The sequence below is a fragment of the Trachurus trachurus genome, assembly GCF_905171665.1.
Source record: "Trachurus trachurus genome assembly, chromosome: 24".
In the NCBI taxonomy this organism is placed as follows: Eukaryota; Metazoa; Chordata; class Actinopteri; order Carangiformes; family Carangidae; genus Trachurus; species Trachurus trachurus.
In genome coordinates this window covers 5,970,822-5,977,740 of record NC_139910.1, presented here as the reverse complement: position 1 = coordinate 5,977,740, position 6,919 = coordinate 5,970,822, and positions in this window count along the sequence as shown.

The window sequence follows — 6,919 nt, the reverse complement described above, 5'->3', positions numbered from 1 at the left end:
GCAGCTTCTTCATTAAATCCAAACAGTCCGACACAGCGACGCTCTGCTCCTCCTTGACTCTAAAGTCTCTGTAGCTCATCAGCTGGAACTCTTCCAGAGCAGCTACAGCAGCGTTGTGACCTCAACCATGGTTGGTGAGAGCAGAAATGTTGTTGTTGTAGTGAAAATGGGCGGGCTCGTGAAGACGCGAATTTACACAAAGTCAAAACGAGCGATAAATCGCATTTCTCGCGTATCTCGCGTTTGGTCGCGCGTATAAACTCGAGCGAAAAAAAAGCGTTCCTCGTGTTTGGCGGGAAGCCCCTTGCGGGTCTTCCCGCCAAACACGATGAAAAGGACGAAGACGCGAAGGTCCCGTCGCCATAAAAGAATCGGGTGTAGCGTCGCAAAAAAAAAAAAAAGTCGCGTCTACCGCGTCTCGCGCCTAATCGCGTCTCGCGCCTAATCGCGTCTTTGCGTCACGGCCTTTTACACCGCGGACGTAACGAATAAACGGTGACGGTGTGAACGAACAACATAGAACAGGACCAGACGTGGCGTTGTTTCCTCTTTTCACCTACAGCTCCACTCTCCCTTACTTACACTAACTACTGTTATTGTTGAGGCCAGATAATTGTGGGATTTGTAGTTTTTGACCAATCGTGTGCTCTTTCTTTTTGTGATTTTTCCGGTTCACACGTTTGTTTTTTTTAGGGGCAAATGCGAGTGAAATGCTCGCCCATGGTGGGCATAAGAAAATGTAAGACCTGTCTAAAATTATTTAAGACTTGAACACAATAATTCAACAAATTTAAGACATTTTAAGACCTAAAATTTAGATTTTCACATTTTAGACTTTTTAAGACCCCGCGCGCATAGATTAGATTAGATTAGATTAGATAAAACTTTATTCATCCCGAAGGAAATTATTCTGCCAGGTCGCTCCAGAGAAAATAGAAAATAAATAGGATACAAGGAGGAAAATATATGACAAAATATATCCTACAATGTCTAGACAATATACACAACAAAGAAGCAACCTAGATATAAGAAGCAACCTAGATATAAGTTAAACCATACAGCATACCCTGTTATTTCATATAAAAGTTTAAGTGCATACATATTTTTATATATTTAAGGCCATCTTAGAATTTTCTAATAAATTTAATACTTTTTAAGGCCTTAATTTTAGATACATGAATTTAAGACTTTTTAAGGATCCGCAGATACCCTGTTGTGCGCTCGCAGCAGGACAGATAATCAGATGGATAATCGGTAAAGTTAATAATTTCACTTAATGTGGCCATGAATAAATTAATTTCGATGTTTCGCCTGTTATTAAACGCAAATCTTGAATAGGTCTCCGCTGTTTTCACATTTAAAAAGGTCTTTGTTGTCTTTGTACAGAGACAATATGAGATTTGCTTGTAGCCACAGCACTTAAAAAACCCACTGTAACCTATTTTCATAGGCACACCAGCCTCGCTTTCAATAAAACACACACTCGCATTCCATAATTGCGATCAGTGAAATATATGAAAACAATAAAATACAATTTAAAAATGAGAGAAAAAAAATCCAAATTCTTCGACATATTTAAACTTAAAAAAAAGAAAGAAAAAGTAACGCAATAGTTACTTTCCCTGGTAACTAGTTACTATTATAGTGAAGTAGTGGAGTTACTAACTCAGTTACTTTTTGGGAGAAGTAATTAGTAACTATAACTAATTACTTTTTAAAAGTAACATTCCCAACACTGGTTAACATAAGTCTTTAATAGTTATATCTTCCGACAGCAATCACTTACATAGAGTGTTTGGTCTGAAACACGGGTCTGTCAGTCACTCTGCTCTGCTGTAAGCCGAGGAGAAAACTTTCCTTGTATCCTACAACCTTTATCCAATGAGGAGAGAGAACGGCATAAAGGGGCGGTCCTCTCTGTGTGTGCAGCCAAGGGATGCGCCTGAATGTGGTGGTGTAGGGACGAGGGCGGGGACTGCTAACTCCATCGGCTGACAAGAAGTTAGCCAAAACCACCGGATCGCTTACTGATAGCTTTAACACGTTGGAATAAACAGGTCGAGTCCATTTCTGTTTGTCCCAGCAGAACTCAGATCCTCCGTTTACTGCAACAGCTACTGGATCAGAGGTCAAACAGCTTCTGTCACAATAATAAGTCTCATTATAAAAGTGAATTATACACTTAAAGGGATAGTTCAACATTTTGGCAAATTGGCCCATTGCCATAATCCCTATAGTCATAGCAGTAGGTTTGTTACCTTTAATTGTCGGTGCAGGCTGTTTTTAGAACGGCGGAGCAGAGCCGCGAGCTGCTCAGAGCTACACTATGGAGGCTCAGGGGATTTTTTTGGTTTTCCTCATCAAATACACAATCCAACAACTCCAAAACGCTCTGGTGGACAAGTTGTGACCTGCACATTCACCACGCTATGAGATAATAACACAACGTTACCAGACAGAGTTGTTTTAGAGGTAAATTCATGCAAAACCGCTGATGCGACGTGTTGCCTTCAGGGACAGTTTTTCATCAAGCAGTCTCTGTATTTACCTCTAAAACAACTCTGTCTCGTAACGTTCTGTTATTATCTCATAGCGTGGTGAATGTGCAGGTCACAACTTGTCCACCAGAGCGTTGTGGAGTTGTTGGATTGTGTATTTGATGAGTTTGATGAGGGAAACCAAGAAATCCCATTAGCCTCCGTAGCGTAGCTCTGAGCAGCTCACGGCTCTGCTCCGCCGTTCTAAAAATAGCTTGTACCAACAAGAGGAGAGGAAATAAAAACATCAGTAACTGGATCTTAATTCTCACACAGACGACATTTATTTATAGATTATTAACACTTGGAGTTTGTCTGTTTTGTTTCTTCATTCAGATCAAACAACATCTGTGGGATTTAAACTGTTATGACGACTGGACTGAACTATAAACGCTCCTCTCCTCTGAGTTATTGAGTCTAATCACAAACTTTATCTGGATTTCTGACAAAACAAAAATAACACAGCTGCAAACAAACAAACTCACACACACGTCGCATTGAGAATAAAAATCTAATCTGTCAGATTTCTAATCCCGACATTCCTGCAGCTGAACCAGAAACTTAATCCTTTGTTCTGTGGCCTGTGGATGAACTTCTCTGAAAACGTCTCAGTCTTTTTTTCTCAATTGAATTCAGGCTATAAATAAATAAAACGGTGTCTGTGTTCAGATTTAGTTTCACTCTCTCTCTCGCTACTGTCCGTCCGTGCCCTTTGACCTTTGTCCACTTCCTTCCTGTTGAGTAGTAGAGTACTAGGGTGCGGTCGGCACGGCGACCAAACACACCAGGTATTTGCTAATCAACAAGAATGAAGTCGGCTCAAGTCGACTCAAGCCACTAATGGGATTAGACGACTATTTATAGGCAGTGGAGCAGAGGGCAGCTGCACACCGAGCTACACACACACACACACACACAGACCGAGCTACATACACACACACACACAGAGCTATTCATACGACGCTGCGGTTCCTTCAGGTTACCACCGGACATCTGAGACACAACACACAAAATAAAAAACACAACGGCTGCTGTTATGTTCAGATTAAAAGGAGAAATGGTGTTTCATTTAAAGGGATAGTTCAACATTTTGGCAAATTGGCCCATTGCCATAATCCCTATAGTCATAGCAGCAGGTTCGTTACCTTTAACTGTCGGTGCAAGCTATTTTTAGAACGGCGGAGCAGAGCCATGAGCTGCTCAGAGCTACACTACGGAGGCTCATTATGGGATTTCTTGGTTTTTCCCTCATCAAACTCATCAAATACACAATCCAACAACTCCACAACGCTCTGGTGGACAAGTTGTGACCTGCACATTCACCACGCTATGAGATAATAACGGAAAGTTACCAGACAGAGTTGTTTTAGAGGTAAATACAGAGACTGCTTGATGAAAAACTGTCCCTGAAGGCAACGTGCATCAGCGGTTTAGTATGAATTTACCTCTAAAACAACTCTGTCTGGTAACGTTGTGTTATTATCTCATAGCGTGGTGAATGTGCAGGTCACAACTTATCGAGAACTTGCCAAAATGTTGAACTATCCCTTTAAAAACACTGTTATTTGTTTGTGTAAACAGGAACACAAAAACAGACAGGAAGTTATAAAATCCCCGTTTGTTTTATTTGGTTGAATTTCATAATAAGTCATTTACAGATCGTCCACAGGGAACTACAACAGTGAGTGACAAGCCCAAAAGAAAAGAAAAAAATAAAACAATTAAAACAAAATAAAAACTAAAATCATGTTGTTCTACTCTTACGTGATCGTACCACTGGACAGTCACCGCCACCTTTAACCTGGAAGAACGTTAGATCCATGATAACAGGTTAAAGGGATAGTATCATTTTTCTTTAAAGTGGGGTTGTATGAAATAAAAACTGTGTTTTTCCTGCACTTTGAGGAGCTGGAAAAAAATATATTATAGCGAACAATGGAACTGTGTATTTTTTTTTTGTCTTTTAGATCGTGAAAATAGGCCGTTTCTTTGGGTCCATTCACAACAATGTATGCTGTAAATCTCTGGGCAGGGCTATTATGGGCTGGCGTTGCTAACGGGAGGAGTGCAGAGAGTCTTCTACTGCAATTAAAGTACTTAGGGGCTATTTGTAGATCATACAACCCCACTTTTAAAAAAATGGTACTATCCCTTTAACATGGAGCCGATTTTAGATCAACATGTCGACCTTCAGCCTCCATCAATTATTGTAACATTAAGTTTCAGTGACGTTATTACTGTGATATAAATTAAAAAACAAAAATAAAAACGCATGTACACTGTTAAAACAGACATTAATTCATAAAACATGTCCATTAACAATAAGGAATTTTGTTATTTTGCCGTTTTAGTTTAATTTTTATTTACAACAATTAAAAAATAATAATATTAATAATAATAAATAACACGTCTCCTTGTCAGTGCTTCACGACCTCGTCGCCTTTAAAACTCAACTGATCCGATTTGAAATGATCTCAAGTTAGAAATTAAAAGACCTGAAATATTATGAGACACTCTTGAAAATTAGATTTTGGCTACTGATGGTAGATATACTAGATATAAAAAATAATAATAATAATAAAAGATGAAATAATGACTTTCAAGTTTGCAGAGACGAAGAAGAAGCTGATATGTGAGACGGGACAAAGACATGGAGAAGTTCGTTTGTCTGAGCTGGTTAATGAGCAGTTTGTTGTTAATTATTGCAGAGAATCAGGCAACACTGAGTCTGACTGCAGCGTTTAGCACATTTTATTTATCGTGGAAGAAAAATCAAGGATTAATCTTTAGATTTCACAGTCAATTCATTAAAAAAAAAATCTGAACTTGATCTGAAGTAACAGGACTGAAGCTTCAGATGAGTCGGATAAAAGAAAATTAAAAGGTTTGTTTGAATTAATAAAGACTAAATAACACTTGGCTGCAAAGTGGGACAAGATATTGTTTCATTAGATTCTTCAAAAACTGTTTTTTTTTTCTTTTTAAATTAACTTAATTTAAAGGAAAAGTTACACATTTTTGGCAAATATGCTTCACTCCGATGCGTGCATGCTTAGCTTAGCTTAGCACAAAGACTGGAAACGGAGGGAAACTGCTAGCCTGGCTCAGACCAATCACAGTGTGTTATATCTTATTTGTTTAGCCAAAAAGGATTTAAAAAATAAATGCTGGAGTATTTTATCGTTTACATGTTGACGCTCTGACCCGTGAGTAGTTTAATTACATCAATACTCGACTACTGGGCTTCGTCTTGATTTAAAAGTTCTGTGACTGCGTCTCACATGGTTTTTATGCTGATGATCACATTTTGCCAAGATAACTCACACACATACACACACACACACTGTACACACACACAGCTGGTAATAATCATTAGCTGCAGCCCTATAGTTGAGCGTTTGACCCACGACCGAGTGAGTAAAAGCTCCTCTCTAATGATCAAGACCCAAACCCACGGAGAAAATGTCAAATAATAAAAACCCAGATGAGCTCAGACAGTGAGAAGAAACATGTGGTTTAAATATATATATCTATATATATATTAAAAAAAACTCAGATTCTTGCACAGATGTGTTTGTGGCTGAAGCACCAACACTGATCCAGACTCACTAAAGGTGAGAAAGCGCAGGTCGTGATGTCATTTGATCCTTTTCGTCATCATATTTCATTATTAAAATGGAGGGAAAACGTAGATTCATGTTGTTGTGAAGCTGCAGGATTCTTAGTGCTGCGTTCAAGTGCCACAAATAAAGTAGGAAAACATCCTTTTGTGTGAATTAAGTGAGGAAAAAACAACAACAAAAAAAACACCTCAAAATCCGTCCGTGCAGTGACATCAGGATGAAGGATCAGTGACGTCGCCGTGGTGACGCAGCTTTAGTGAATCTGGACCTGAGGTTATTGATCATCGAGAAACTTCAGAGATTTAAAAGACTGAGAGAAATGGCAACAGACTCTATGAAAGAATGAATGCATATCAATAATCAATAATCAATACAATATAACGACTTTGACAAACCGAACGGTGGCTTCTGGAGCAGAGCGGTGTGGCTACATGGAGCTGCAGCTTTGGTCGAGTGTCGTGATGAAGATCCGACAAAACGTCTTTTTTGTGTGTTTTTTTTTTAACAGTTTCAAGTCTTTTTTCTAGTCGCAGCTTCAACGTTTTGTTAATTTTCCACGTTACGGCGTCTCGTTGACGTCCTGTTTAGATATTGATTACACCGAGGAGGAGGAGGAGGAAGATGATGTCAGGTTTTCTCGAGTCGAGGGCGGCACATGATGACGTACGGGCTGGTACAAGAAGAGTGTGTGTGTGTGTGTTTTGTCTGTTTACAGGATGTGTGTAACGGTCTGTAGCTCTGGTGTGTGTGTGTGTGTGT